Source organism: Hyperolius riggenbachi, chromosome 5 (assembly GCF_040937935.1).
Source record: "Hyperolius riggenbachi isolate aHypRig1 chromosome 5, aHypRig1.pri, whole genome shotgun sequence".
Lineage (NCBI taxonomy): Eukaryota > Metazoa > Chordata > Amphibia > Anura > Hyperoliidae > Hyperolius > Hyperolius riggenbachi.
The window spans coordinates 115,443,153-115,459,275 of NC_090650.1; the positions used below are offsets into that span (position 1 = coordinate 115,443,153).

The following is a 16,123-nucleotide window of genomic DNA, read 5'->3' on the forward strand; positions in this document are numbered from 1 at the left end:
CTGGAGGGTCTACCAACACAAGTAACAATAGGTCTTTACCAAAGGAGCTGGCAAAGTACTAACAATGAGAGAATAAAGAAGTTTGGCTAAACCTTACCAGAGGAGCTGGTAAGGTACTAACAGCACAAATGACTGAATAGTTTAGCTAGACCTTGCCAGAGGGGCTGGCAAGATACTATCAGTCACTGGAGCTATATAAGTAGGTCGGAACCTCACCAGAGGGGCTGGTAGGTTCTAATAGCTAAGAGCACCTCACCAGTGACTAGGGCCCACTGGTGAGTAGAGTTATAGAGTAGTCAGACAGGCTAGGTTCCATAACAGGCAGGCAGAGATAGTACCAAATCGGCAGGCAAGAGAGTAGTTAATATCAGGCAGAGGTTCAGCAACTAAGTCAGAAAGACAGAGATACAGAATTGTATAGGAAATAGCAAGGTCAGAGAGTAGCCAGAATCATACACAGGTTATCAGAATACAATGTAATAATAACTAACTATAGATAGATGTATATTGCAGGCACTGCATATACATCTATATCAACAGGAACCTCACTAGGTCTGAGCGCTAACACGAGTGTATTCGCAACAGCAGAGGAGTTGCCAATGATCTGCGAAGGCTTAAGAAGCCGAGGAGAGCCCAGCGCCACGCACCCTAGCAATCAGCCAATCCGAGCGGCGCGAGTCACTCCTGACGTCAGCCGACCGGCAGATCAGCTGACGCGCCTTCTCCCAGCATAAAGGTCCTGTCTCCGCGCGCGCGCGATACAGAGACCCTATGAGCAAGAGACAATGCCGTTCCCGGCGTGCTGGATGCCGCCGGGACGGATAAGGCCTGTGAACAGGGAACAAAGGCGGCTGCGGGTATAGCCTGCGTATCCGCAGCCGCCATAGCTTCAGGTGTTACAGTAACAAATTCCAAGACACAAAAGGAGGTGAGTGCCCAGCTCTTGTGAGCTTACAGATTTAAGGATTGTATATTGTCAATATGCATTTTTTGCAAATTCCAGTTATGACTTTTAATTTTTTTTATCATGAGTTTGAGCACCACATAACTGAAAGCTTTATCCATAATTATTCTTATTAAAAATAATTTTAGTTTTTGTATTGTTAGTGCTAAACACAATAAACACATCAAACAATAGGCTTGATTCACAAAAGAGTGCTAACTGTTAGCACGGGCGTTTTCGCGCAAATTTTCGCATTGCGCCCCATCGTGAATTTTTGCGCGAAACGATAACGTTTTTGCGTGCAAACTCGAATTTTCCCACGAAATAGATATCGTTTTCGTGCAAAAATTCGCGTTTGCTCGCGAAAACGTTATCGTTTCGTGCGAAAATTCGCAGTCGCACGCAATGCGAAAATTCGCGCGAAAACGGCCGTGCTAACAGTTATCACTCTTTTGTGAATCAAGCCCAATGACTCTAAAAAAAAACCCCAAAACAAATAAAAACTATATTCCCTTTAAAGGTGTAAACAGTTGATGAATATCTGACTATTACATGTGAATTACTTTTTCTGCCATAATTATAGTGGTTTGATCAGTTTTTATAGCTATTCTCCAGAGGAACTAGTATAACCAGTCAGAAATAAATAAAAGCTCACATTTGCTAGATAAGGCAGGCTGATGTGGTGTGCAGTAACGTTCTTGTACAGTACACAAAAACATTAAATAGTGCTCAAGAAAGGCTTGTATATTATTCATTACGGTGCCTTTTGTAAGTGATTTAATAATGCTGTCAACCATTGTGGTGAAAGGGCCGTGGCTCTCGCAGTATTAGCATTAGTTTTCATAAATATTTTATACACTGAACCTAATTTGAAATGTAATTACACACTGTATGGCGATCATAGCTTGAGTCATTTTTGTGGCACTTGAATGTTTATAAAATATAGATTACTATAATGTTTGTCGTATCAGACGAAATGCCCAATGTCTCGCGAAATGTAAATCTGCAGCGTGGCGAGACAAATTTATAAAATTAGGAGACAGGTTTTCATTCTGGTTGGCTTTAATGCGTAATAAAAATCACAATACAACAAAAAGCTGTAAAATAAGAATCTGATTTAGACTTGAAGTATAGCTCATTTCGTCTGCCATAGTAACCAACTGATTGAAGCTGAAATATGTGTCCATGAAACTGACAGGCAAGGGCATGCATCCAATTTATCACTTTGCTTTGTACACACTTGTTGACATGTATAACATCAAACCCATGCATGTAGTGCATGACAAGCACTTCCTGTGGCGAATCCATCTTGCTTCAGACTCTGATCGTATTACAAACCAACGAGATGTTAATGAGAAGATTTGCGTTTGATATGTTTCTTCTACACTTCAGTACTGTAAAGAAGGCTTGCCTATTATACAGTGCAACTATTGAAGTCCATCTATATGGTTTAGCAAGGAGAAGAGATAAAAAGGCTTTAGGGTCTCACGTGGTTTCCTTTTGCTTCTTAAAGGGGAACTTCAGCCTAAACAAACATACTGTCATTAAGTTACAATAGTTATGTTAATTAAAATAGGTAATATAATCTCTTACCCACCCTATTTTAAAAGAAGAGGCAAATGTTTGTGATTTCATGGGGGCAGCCATCTTTTTCATGGGGGCAGCCATCTTTTTGGTTGAAAGTAGGTGACAGGGAGCATGAGACACAGTTCCTTCTGTCCTGTGTCCTGATCACCCCTCCCAGCTGAAAATGTTAAGCTTCAAATCTCAACTTCAAAATTAAAAAAAAAAAACTAATTTGCACCAAAACAGCAGAAGGAGAACAACAACATAAGAAATCCCATCATGCTTTGCACAGCATCAGGAGAAAAATGTCCAGGCAGTTTTCTTGTGTGCAGCTAAAAATGAGGCTTGGGTAAGAAAAACAAAAGTTCTGATGCTGGGAAACTGTTAAAGAAACACCAAGCCTTTTCACTGCTGCTGAGCAGATTTTTAGTCTAGAGGTTCACTTTAACCAGTTCTTGATACAAAACCAGGATATAACATTAGTTGGCTTAAATCCAAACTTTCAGGCAGGCTTTACACCTCTGTATACAATGTTAAACACTGCGCTAAGCGAAAACCGATTTGTATTCAATATTACTGGATTCTCACCACAAATGGCTGCTTCTCAATCTTTCTGTGAGGTGCGCTATTGCAAAGATCACTGCGTTCTCCTATACACTAAATACAAGAAAAACAACAGCGCTGCCCCAACTAGACTCTTCAATGTCCAATATGTATATAGTAGCATACAACAGTCTTATATTTTCCCTATCTTCTTTTCAATTCAACTCAAGCAATCCAAAACAGTTTAAAGGGAACCAGAGAGGAACGTGATAAAAAAAAAGAAGAAGAAGCTTTTATAAATACCTGGGGCTTCTTCCAGCCCCATAAGCCTGGATCGCTCCCATGCCACCATCCTCCGCTTCCTGGATCGGCGGTACCGGGTCCCGTCACTTCCGGCCGACGCGGCCAATTGTCCGCATCACAGCGGCTTCCTCCTTACCCGTACGCATGAGGCTGCGCAGTAGGCAGCCTCACGCGTACATACATGGAGGGAGCTCGGTGTGATGCGGACTATTGGCCGCGTCAGCCGGCCGACTGGCGGCCATGACGGGACCCGGTACCGGTGGATCCAGGCAGCAGAGGACGGCGGCGTGGGAGCGATCCATGCGTATGGGGCTGGAGGGAACCCCAGGTATGTATAAAAACTTTTTTCTAGGGCCTCTGGTTCCCTTTAAAGATTGTTTTTTATCATCCTACAAGTTCCAAAAGCTATTCTAATGTGTTCTGGCTTACTACAGCACTTTATACTATCACCATCTCTGTAATAAATCAACTTATCTCTCTCTTGTCAGACTTGTCAGGCCTGTGTCTGGAAGGTTGCCAAGTTCTTCAGTGTTGTGGTTCTGCTATGAACTCCCCCATCCAGGCCCCTCTCTGCACACTGCCTGTGTGATATTTAGATTAGGACAGCTTCTATCTGTTCTATTATCTTTTACAAGCTGGATAAATCCTCCTCTGAGCTGGCTGGGCTTTCACATAATGAGGAATTACATACAGGCACAGCTGTCTGCACTCTGCAGGAAGAAATAGCCTGACACTTCAGTGGAAGATAGCTGCAGGGGGAAAGAAACACACAAATGATCTCTTGAGATTCAAAAGGAAGGGTGTATACAGCCTGCTTGTGTATGGATGTATTTTCTATGTGTGGACATACTGTACATCAATCTACTTCCTGTTTTGGTGGCCATTTTGTTTGTTTATAAACAAACTTTTTAAAACTGTTTTTAACCACTTTTAATGCGGCGAGGAGCGGCGAAATTGTGACAGAGGGTAATAGGAGATGTCCCCTAACGCACTGGTATGTTTACTTTTGTGCGATTTTAACAATACAGATTCTCTTTAAGTTGCACGTGGATGGTCTAAGTCACACTCACCAGATCTACTGACTCTTATCACAGGAGTCAGTAACAGCAGTGAAGGGTCTAAGCCCCTTTCCCGGCTCAGTGGCTTCCTCTCCGCTTTTCAAATCCTGCACCTCTCTCACTGGCCCTCCGGTACAGAGTATTCCTAGTTAACAAATTAACCCCCACTACAGAGGTATCGATTACTATCCCAGATAGGAAGAAACAGCTCCACCAATACATATACCGTTTTCCTCGGATTAAAGGGAACCTAAACTGAGAAGGATATGGGTTTTTCCTTTTAACCTCCTTGCCGGTTTTCCCGACCTGAGCTCGGGGTAGAAAAAACAAGCTATTAGCGGTGATCCCGAGCTCAGGTCGGGGTAGGCATTGCAGAGCTTTACTTGAAGTTGTGGAGTCCCGCACGCGATCTCGCTGCACAGCGGGACTCCAGCCTCTCTCCCCGGCAGTGTGGGGTCTTTCCCTGGCCGCCAGGATCCCCCATGTCCCCGCTATTCTTCCGGGGACCCGGCAGCCAGTTGGAGCAGCGCAGCCGTGGTGGTGGCAGCAGAGCGGTGGTGGCAGCGTGACGTCTTTGGGGGCGGGGCTAATATTGAAAACGAACTTCTCTATATTAGAGAAATATAGAGAAGTTCATTTATATGTATATTAGCGCCATCTTGTGGGCAAAGAGAAAACTGCAGCACAGGAGCCCAGGAAGGTACATTTTTTTTTATTTTGCTGCAGATCTCCCTGCCAGAATGATTTTTTTCAGGTTTTAGGGTCTGAAAGAGTGAAAAAAAATTGCACCGCTTTTAGACCCTAAAATCTGGAAAGAATCAGACCGCCAAGGAGGTTAAAATAATACCAGTTGCCTGACTCTCCTGCTGATCCTGTGTCTCTAATACTTTTAGTCACAGCCCCTCAACAAGCATACAGATCAGGTGCTCTGACTGGAGTCAGACTGGATTAGCTGCATGCTTGTTTCAGGTATCTGATTCAGCCACTACTGCAACTAAAGAGATCAGCAGGATGACAGGCAACTGGTATTGTTTAAAAGGAAACATCCATATCCCTCACAGTTTAGGTTCACTTTAAAGGGAACCAGAGACGACCTATATTGAAAAAAGGAAAAGCTTTTATACATACCTGGGGCTTCCTCCAGCCCCATAAGCCTGGATCGCTCCCACGCCGCCGTCCTCCGCTGCCTCTATCGCGGGCCCCGTCATTTCCGGCTGACGAGACCAATTTTCCACATGAACAGGGGCTCCCTCTATATCTTTACGCATGCGCCTGCGTAGTATGGCAGTGCATGCGTAAGTATATGGAGGGAGCCCCTGACGCACTATGCTTACGTCGACTGGCCGAAAGTACGGGACTCGGTACCGGCGGATAGAGGAAGCAGAGGACGGCGGCGTGGGAGCGATCCAGGCTTATGGGGCTGGAGGAAGCCCCAGGTATGTATAACATTTTTTCTTCAACAGCTCTGGTTCTCTTTAAGCATAAACACATTCCATAGCGTAACTGTGTTTATTAAAACCAATATAAAAACTTCCAATGCACTCACATGAATGGCACTTGTTATACAGCATAGAGTTTTGGTCGGGCTCTCCCCCCTACGCCACTCCAGATTAGCGCTCTGCTGAAAACTGGACCCTCAACGCTGCTATAATGGCTCAGTCCATGGTATCTTAGCTCCTCCTTGGCACAGGCGTCCCTTCCCTACGAGTTTCGTATGCCAATACTCATCAGGGGAGCCCCTGGACAAATTGCTGGTACAGTATCCAGGGCTCCTTAAAAATTGCCATTACTGAATAGCTGCAGCCACTCACTTCCTGTGAGTGGCTCCTATACCTCTGCAGGTGGGACTTGCAGCATTTTCTGCTCACACTTGAGCCTATCATGAATCCTCTCTTCAAAATGTAACCACTTGGGGATTGCAGTGTTAAACCCCCCTGAAAACCAGGCCATTTTTCTGAAATTGGGACACTGCAGCTTTAAGGCCTCCCTGCAGGGCCACACAACTCAGCACAAGTGATTCCCCCCCCCCCCTTTTCTCCCCGCCAACAGAGCTTTCTGTTGGTGGGGTCTGATCGCCCACCAGATGTTTGTTTATTTTTCAACAAATATTTATGTTATTATTTTTTATTACATTTCCCTATTTTTTTAAGCATTTTTGTATTTCCCCCTCCCCTGCCAGACAATCAGTGTGATCGGCTGTCATAGGCTTCAGTCTATGACAGCCGATCACTTACCTGCTTCTGGAGGGGACAGCCGTGCCACACGGCTGTCCCCAGTACAGCGCTGCCTTAGATCACAGCGCTGTACACGGTAATTAGACGGCGCTGGGAGACTGAAAGCGGAGCTCCGTCATTTATGCGGAGATGTTCTCCTGCAATACCTGCCCCAAGGACCTTATGCCGATCGGCATTAGGTAGTCCTGGGGCTGCCGCCGCGGCCACTCCCATCGGCGTGACGCAGTCGGCAAGCGGTTAAATTTAGCCAACCATGATAAGCCACTTGTATCTGTAATGCAAGTTGCTACAATACCTCTGCGGGTGGGACTTGGACCATCTCTTCTCCACACTCCTTAGTTTTGCAGCGAGATTCTCTTTGACAAGATTCCCAGTCCCTGCACTGGCCACACAACCCCACAGCATGATGGAACCACCACCATATTTTACTGTAGGTAGCAGGAGTTTTTCTTGGAATGCTGTGTTCTTTTTCCTCCATGCATAACGCCCCATGTTATGCTCAAATAACTCAATTCTAGTTTCATCAGTATACAGCACCTTATTCCAAAATGAAGCTGGCTTGTCCAAATGTGCTTAAGCATACCTCAAGCGGCTCTGTTTGTGCTGTGGGCGGAGAAAAGGCTTTCTCTGCATACAGCATCGCCTTGTGTAAAGTACACAGAATGGTTGAATGATGCACAGTCACTCCATCTGCAGCAAGATGATGTTGTAGGTCTTTGGTGCTGGTCTGTGGGTTGACTCTTACAGTTCTCAACATTTGTCGCTTCTGTCTATACAAGATTTTTCTTGGTCTGCCACTTCGAGCCTTAACTTGAACTGAGCCTGTGGTCTTCCAATTCTTCCATATGTTCCTGACTGTGGAAACAGACAGCTGAAATCTCTGAGACAGCTTTCTGTATTCTTCCCCTAAAACATGATGGTGAACAATCTTTGTCTTCAGGTCATTTGAGAGTTATTTTGAGACCCCCATGTTGCTACTCTTCAGAGAACATTAAAGAGGAGGGAAACTTACAATTGACCCTCTTAAATAATCTTTCTCATAATTGGATTGACCTGTGTATGTTGATCAGGGGTCACTGAGCTTACCAAGCCAATTTGAGTTCCAATACTTAGTTCTAAAGGTTTTGGAATCAATAAAATGACAACAGTGCCCAAATTTATGCACCTGCCTAATTTTATTTAAAAAATTATTGCACACTTGCTGTAAGTCCAATAAACTTCATTTCACTTCTCAAATATCACTGTGTGTCTCCTATATGATATATTTAACTGACATTTTTTATTGTAACAACCAATGATTTATACAGTAAAATCATGTATCTCCGCCGCTCCTGGGCCTGCATCTCCTCACTTTTCACTTTCGTGACACAACGCTGGAAGGAGAGTGAGCTGCTCTCCCAGCGTGCAGGGAGGCAGGGGTTTGGCAGGGGGAGCTGCTAGGGCTGGCAATGAGATAATATGATGATTCTGCGCTCCTCACTAATCGCACCACAATAATATACTCAAACTTCTTGTTGGATCGCTGTGCAAATAGTGCGTGCCACACTCACTCAAAATAAAAACAACAAAAGTAGCAGAGCGCTCAACAACTTTCAATAGTATTGCAATATTAAAGTCCCTTTAAGACTAATAGCCATAAAGTCCTCCTATTAATGCAAATCACTTCTATGTCTCCCACGATCTTCATGCATTCCACCACTCCGTTACAGGAAAACAGTATACGCTCACCAGAAGAGATGGCTAATCGGTTAAGATCAGCAAAACACGTGTTCGGCCCAGCCTGTAATAACTCTTCCTTTATCTGTTATCGCTCTTCTTGTACTCATTTATCATGTGGAGAAAATAAACTTCAATAGTGTGATACTGTTACACAATGAGCATCTATTGTCCACCAGTGCTCCCCTATTGGCCAACAATAACACCAGCGTGTCTCCACCACCCTAGTAGGTAAGCCTCTCACCAGATTCTGTGGCCGACCCCTCACAGACCAGCAATCCAGCGTGTATATTATAAGTCTTTACCTCCAGCATCCAATGTTCTAAAACTCAAACAACGCTTGACATAGCATAACTCCGTTTATTTTAAGACAAGCATTAAAAGTAGTGCACTCACATGTATTCCGTAAAATTTGCGCATATAAAAAGTATCTTTCCCCTCGAGGTCTTAGCGTCTCACGGGCTCTCCAGGCCACGCGTGGTGAGTGCACTACTTTTAATGCTTGTCTTAAAATAAACGGAGTTATGCTATGTCAAGCGTTGTTTGAGTTTTAGAACATTGGATGCTGGAGGTAAAGACTTATAATATACACGCTGGACTGCTGGTCTGTGAGGGGTCGGCCACAGAATCTGGTGAGAGGCTTACCTACTAGGGTGGTGGAGACACGCTGGTGTTATTGTTGGCCAATAGGGGAGCACTGGTGGACAATAGATGCTCATTGTGTAACAGTATCACACTATTGAAGTTTATTTTCTCCACATGATAAATGAGTACAAGAAGAGCGATAACAGATAAAGGAAGAGTTATTACAGGCTGGGCCGAACACGTGTTTTGCTGATCTTAACCGATTAGCCATCTCTTCTGGTGAGCGTATACTGTTTTCCTGTAACGGAGTGGTGGAATGCATGAAGATCGTGGGAGACATAGAAGTGATTTGCATTAATAGGAGGACTTTATGGCTATTAGTCTTAAAGGGACTTTAATATTGCAATACTATTGAAAGTTGTTGAGCGCTCTGCTACTTTTGTTGTTTTTATTTAGGGCTGGCAATGGCACCTCTGGAAAGCCTGCAAGAACAGTGGGTGTTTTGAGGAGGGAATCCCTCTACTCCTCTCCCCTCGAGTTTAGCAACAATCATTGCCGCCAATTTCGGGGGATTGTAGTGCGGCGGTGGGGGGAACACAGAGGCATGTCATGAGGCAGGGAACATGCCTCTGTGTCCCATCTGCCCCCTCTCCCCCACCACATCACCTCGGGTACACTTTAACATCACTGCCACACATTTGTAGAGCACATCAGCCTATGCTTAGGTACTGTGTGCAGAAACTTTTCTCCAGATCAGTGCATGATAATGTGCAAACAACAAATTCCAGTACAGGAAAGATGTAACCATTTTAGGATGGCATCAGTGGATTTCTACATCCATAAAGATCCATTTGCAAGCAAGCACTGTTTTCCATGGCACAAGGAGAAGAAAGTTATTAAGTAGGCCAGTGAAGGGAATGGCCAGGACTGTGCAATTGTTAATACGTATCTGCATTGAAACTGACAAAGTTATGGATATTAACCACTTTCCCCACCACTACAGTATATCTACGTCAGCTGTGGCACTCTCCAAGCCACAGCCACGTAGATATACTGACCTGCCTTAAGCCCTTTTGTGCAGGGACAGGTGCGCTTCAGAGCGCACCCCCCGGCACTGTCGGTTGCCTTACTAATTGGCAAAAGGGAACATGTTCCCTTGTAGCCAATTAGTGACCCCCCCGCGGATGAACGATCACCGCTGTAACAAACAGCGTGATCCTTCATCTCCCCCTCCTCCGTGCACAGATGGCTAAAAAAAATGTAAATAAAGCCGCCTCTCTCACCTTACCTCGTTCCAGCGATGAGCCTGCAGCCTGAGCATCCGATCCCAGCTCTGAACTCAGCCGCGTATTGCCGGTGACCCGGGTCCCGGCTTGATGACGTCATCAAGCCGGGACCCGGGTCACCGGAAATACGCGGCTGAGATCAGAGCTGGGATCGGATGCTCGGGCTGCAGGCTCATCGCTGGAACGAGGTAAGGTGAGAGAGGTGGCTTTATTTACATTTTTTTAGCATCTGTGCACGGAGGGGCTGCCTAATGGGGGGGGGGGGGGGGTCATACATCTGGCTACCCACACTGGGGGGGGAGGGGGGGGGGTTTGGGGGTGCAAAAAAACTGCCAGGCATCTGGGTAACTGGGGGGGATGACATCTGACAATGGGGGATCATTTGATTATCTGGGGGAGGGGGTAACCTAATACTGGGGGCACATCTGGCTATAATTGGTGGGGGGGGCAATTCTGGGGGTACATATGGCTATAAAGGGGGAAATTTTATCCGGGGGACACAACTGCCTATAATGAGGGGTGCCAATCCTGGCGGCGTTACTGTCTCTCTGTACTGGGGGGTGGTAGATACATGGGACACATCTGACTATACCGGGGTGCCGATATTGGGGTCACATCTGGCTAAACTGGGAAGGTTGGGCTGATACTCGGGGCACATCTGACTATATTAGGGGGGACATTAACTGGTGGAATGGTTTTATAAACTGTGGTACTTTTTATTTTTAAACTGGAATTGTTAAAAACTGAGAAATAATGCATTTTTTTAATTTTTGTTCCCTTTTTTCAATTAAAATGCCTAGAAAACAAAATTGTTCTTGGGACTAAATACCTCCCATTGAAAGCCTGGTTTGTCTTGAAAAAAACGATATATAGATCATTTAGGTGTAGTGAGTAGGGATAAAGTTATTGCTGATTGAATAGGGACACCGCTAAAGCGTCAAAACTGCTCTGGTCAATAAGGGAAAAACAAGGTCTGGATGCGAAGTGGTTAAATATCCAAGTGCTGTGGGCTTCTGGTTCTCTAGGTGCCAAGTTGACTGGTTTTGTAATGTTAGCTTCCATTTTCTGTGGATTTATGAGAAAGGTTGTTAAATGATTACACAGATTTTGCATACTATAGCAAAGGTCATTTTTTGCTTGGACCTGTTAATTCTTATTGGCTGTCCCTAATGGATTGTTAGATGCATTTTACACTTTTGTAGCTATATGTAGATTAAACACAGTGAAGACTGTATACTTACATGGGTGGAGAATGAGCAAGTGTTCTGGACCAAGCAACACCTGTCCTGCATATAGGTGAACAAGACTCCCGCCTCCTGCAAATGCACAGACTAAGCTTATGCACTTCTTAGCCCATATACACAGGTGCAGAGAACTGCATGCAATATAGACATCAGTTCCACATAAAAGCGATATGTGTTAGCAGGTCTGCCTCATGCAGGCTTCTCTCATGGTACCCAATCTAACCTCTCTCCTGCGTCACCCAATTTGCCTTAATGGGAACAAGTATGCGATGACTTGGGAGAAACCAGCAAGAAAAGAGACAATTGTATACTCACATAGGTAGAGAACATGCAAGTGCTCCGAACCAAGCAACACCTGTCCTGTATATGGCTGAACAAAAGACTCTCACCTCCTGCAAATGAGCAGACTAATCTTATGCACCTCTCAGCCCACATACACGTGCTGAGAACTGCATGCAATGGAGACATCAGTTCCACATAAAAGCAATACGTGTTACAGTGAAGACTGTACAACAGAATACCCAAGCAGCTCGTGTTCACACAAAACCACTAGGAAAGTATAGGGGACTAAAAGAGACTGAAAAGCCCTCCTACTAAAAAACAATGCTCAGTGTAATTTGCCTTCTTAAAACAGAAGGTATCGGTACAGTGAAGACTGTACTGATACAAAGTGAGGTCACATCTACTCAACAAGCCTAGTCCCAGTTATCAGGTAGCAAAAGGAAGAAAAAGAGTCCCGGGCACCAGAAAAGCTGCAAAAATCTTCCACCAATTTATTTCATCCCCACATCATACAGATACAAGCAGATGTACAATGGCCTAACACAAGTTCTGCTTGCTTCCTCAGAGACTACGTGGTTTGGCTAAATTATCCGGAGGCACAGTAAGTCACCACCTATCCCCCAGAGGTTTGCTGGGAAGTGGGAACATCCAGTGCCAATTTATTGTCATTTCACACTTCAGTCTAGCCCCAGTTATGTAGTGCAGCGTTCTACAGATCATGGCCTGGATACGTGAAAACCTTTGTACCCATTCTACATATCACTAGATGGAAAATATCAGCGCTGCAGCCTCTTTGTCTGCATACGCAAATCATATTTTACCACAGATGTTTCATTTGGACGTTATCTTACAGTTATGATCTAACTGACTGATATCATTCTTGCCTCTTATTTCGATTAACCCCCACTTTCTATTGAGGACGTATAGCTAGCTAATCCATCACTCTGGTTTAATTGCCACGTCCTCCGCAAACACAAGCATGTCATGGCGGCCTTATCCCGCGCAGCCCTGTTCTGTAAGTAATGACATTGCTTAAGTTAATTTTGTTTTCAAAATTCAATAATTCATCTGAGGGTTGTCCGTGTAAGTTTCCTGTTAATGATACACCTTTCATTCTTGAAATCAATTGTGAATAATTAGATTCTGCTGAGTAAAATGATTAAGTAAGCATTGATTTCCAAACAGTGGCCTGATTCGGAACATTTGTTAAGCAGCTTAGACAGCCAGGAGTAATAATGTACCCTGATATTATAGTAATAAGAAAAAAAAATCAATGCTTTCCATACTTACACTGGGAGCTAATAGCATTGCTCATGTGCAGAAAATCATCATTTAGTTTAATCCTGGTGTCTAAATAATTGTTTCAATAGTATTTATTCCTTTGAAGTTTGTGTTGTACCTCGTGTTGTGGCTCTGTGCTGTATATCACTGTTATGGACGCCTTCCAGGGAATGCCTTGGGACTGCTGATTATTTGGTCTTTTTTGATAGACCCCAATTGAGAAATTTAGCTGGTCTCTTTTTTTTAATGCGGCAGTCAAATATATTGGTTATCATAAAACTTCCAAGGCAAATAAAGATGCTCAACGGGGGGCTGTGGTTTGGAGTGCTTCTTGAAACTAATTATATTCTGCTGCAGTAGCAAGGCTCCAAAAAATAAATTAAAAAAAATAATGTGACATAAGTCTTGACGCATGTATTCAACAACTTAATGGCTTTAAAAAAAATAAAGCTACATACATGCTATAGTCATAAAAGTATATCCAACATCTACCACCTGCCCAATAGAGGGGTTGGCTCAGAAAGACGGCCCATGAGCAAGGGAGCTGGCAAAGGTGACAAGAGGACAAAATCCCCTGAGCCGTCCTTGCTTTATAGATAAAGACTGCTATTGGAAATGCAATTATTATTATGTCACTAACCTGTATAACTTAAAGTGATAATAAACTGATGAGTAAAACAATTGTATCTCTCCTCTTGCTCCTAAAATGACTTTTAGATATCCCACAGTTTTAAGTTCTGTTTAAAAACTTAAAAAAGTAGAGTTATTGTTTTGTCTCAGCTCAATGAAACAGTCTGTCACATGTCTCAGAGCGCTAAAATATATGAACTATTGACCTTTTTTATCTATCCCCTTTTCTCAGAAGCCCATTTCTCTGCCAGAAAAGTGTTTTATGGCTTTAATTCCTTATCAGTGGGGGAGGCTATAGTCCAACTTAGTCTCGACTGGAGAAAAACTGTCAGTTGCATAGCTGAATATTAACTTTTTCAGGCAGAAAAAAGAAAAGAAAAGCAACACCACATAGTTGTTTGTGTGCTCTGCACTGTACATACACATGTCTATCTCATCATAACATATGACACTTCACTTAATCTTCCCTTTAATTATATTATTAAACTTTATTTTTAAAGCGCGAACATATTATGCAACACTTTAAATCAGTAACATCCACTGCGCGCTACCACATCTGTAAAAACAATCTGACATAGCGTAACCTGCTTTCTATGCAGTCAATATTGCACCCACATCAACCGTGTCAGTGGTGAGACAAGTGCCCGTGCAAACAATTCCCTCCACCTCTAATAACAGAGCAGCTCACCAGATGATGACCACCAATCTACAGGTGGGATTCAAGCTCAATATGTGGTACTCAGAGGCTCATCAGTAATCCACATCCATGATGTCATAAAAAAGGCCTTTATTCAAGCTCCAAGAGAAAGATAGGCATATCACAACGGCAGGGCTGTCCGGCTTTCACTGCATCTCTGCAAGGTCCGTTCGCGGCGTCCCGCTCGTTTCCCCACAATCAGCGACTCACCCGGACTTCCGTGTTGTGCGTCAGGCGTACTGGCTCCGCCCTACGCGTTTCGTCATGCGACTCATCAGGGGCTAGCGTTGCCAGTACGCCAGCCGCATTTAAGCCTCCCCATGCGTGACGTCAGTGTCGGCATAAGCTTGCGTACACCGGCGTGACGCTGCGTTCCAAATCCAAACCCCGCAACGCACAATCACTCCCCTCATAGTATCAAACCCCGCCCACAGTGCTGCCCATGTGATGCGCCTTTACAAAGCGTGATAGTATGTACTCAGCCTGTCTGTGCTAATACAGGACCCACTCCTAGACTGGCTAGTGAGTTCCCCATTACACCCCCCAGGCCCCCATAATAAACAAATACAATGCACATATATATAAGACCCACCTAAGCTAATACAGGACCCACTCCTAAGTTAGTCACAAACCCCAATCCACCCCCCCCCTCCGCAAAACAACCAATAGGACATACTCCATACATCATACTGCCATCTAGTGGCCTCAAACCTAATGACTTTTGCCATATGGATATGAACACCCTAGCCAATCCGTTTCAGTAATTCCATGATGCATCCCGACACTCCAACCCCACTATAGTACCCCTTAGATTATGGTCAACTATAACTGACTCCTACCCCCCAAACACAAAAAAACTTCCTCAGTCATTACTGATGAAACAATTCAGGTCAAACTCGATGTTAAGACCGGCAGGGGCAAAGGTGTTAAGGTTATAAAACCACCTGCCCTCCGCCCTTGACAAGTCTTTAACTTTACTAGAACCCCTCCATTTAGGCATCCATTTTTCAATGGCCATAAACCTAAGCTTAGAGGGGTCACTTCCATGGTGCTTCTTAAAGTGGCTGGAGACACTGTGTGTCTCAAGACCCTTCTTAATGTTATAAACGTGTTCATTAATTCTCCTGAATACAGCCCTAGTGGTGCGGCCCACATACTCCAGGCCACACGGGCACCAGAGAACATAGACCACCCCCACAGTGCTGCAGGTGATACACTGTTTCAAAGAATATCTGTAACCAGAATTTCTTGCAAAAAAATGATCACCTCTAACCGGTATAGCTTCCTGGCACCCCTTACAACTCCTACACGGGAAGAAACCTTTGCCGCCCAGCAGGTCAGTTCCCACAGACATAGGTGGATCTATATGACTGGTTACCAATCTCGATCTCAGATTCGGTGCCCTCCTGTAAATAAAAGTTGGCTTCTCTGGCACATACTTACCCAATGTTTCATCCATTTTTACAATGTTCCAATGTCTACCGACAATCTTCTCTATCTGCCTGTATTGATTACTGTATCCTAACTGTACTGCGAATTCATAATTGCTCGATGGGTTCCGTGCGGCACTACCAATTAACACGGATCTATCCATTCCTCCCACCTCCCCAGCCACCCTCTCAACTTCCCTCCTCACATAACCCTTCTCCACGAATCTATCAATAAGGAGTTTACTCTGGACCTCATAATCCTCCTGGAATGTACAGTTCCTTTTTATCCGGGTCAGTTGTCCTTTCGGTATATTGGACAGCCATC

At 44.3% G+C, this 16,123-nt stretch overlaps 1 protein-coding gene across 6 annotated transcripts in view; it reads left to right on the forward strand.

Moving 5' to 3' along the window:
- The window catches only part of RARB (retinoic acid receptor beta), a 932,180-nt gene that overhangs the window by 53,601 nt on the left and 862,456 nt on the right, over positions 1–16,123 (forward strand). Inside the window, exon 1 of one of the 6 annotated variants that reach the window (XM_068236166.1) lies at positions 12,689–12,775. The exons of the other annotated variants lie outside the window; for them this stretch is intronic. The gene's annotated coding sequence lies outside the window, so the exon portion shown is untranslated. Of the gene's footprint in view, positions 1–12,688; positions 12,776–16,123 lie in introns of those variants that run through there. 6 annotated transcript variants of the gene reach the window in all.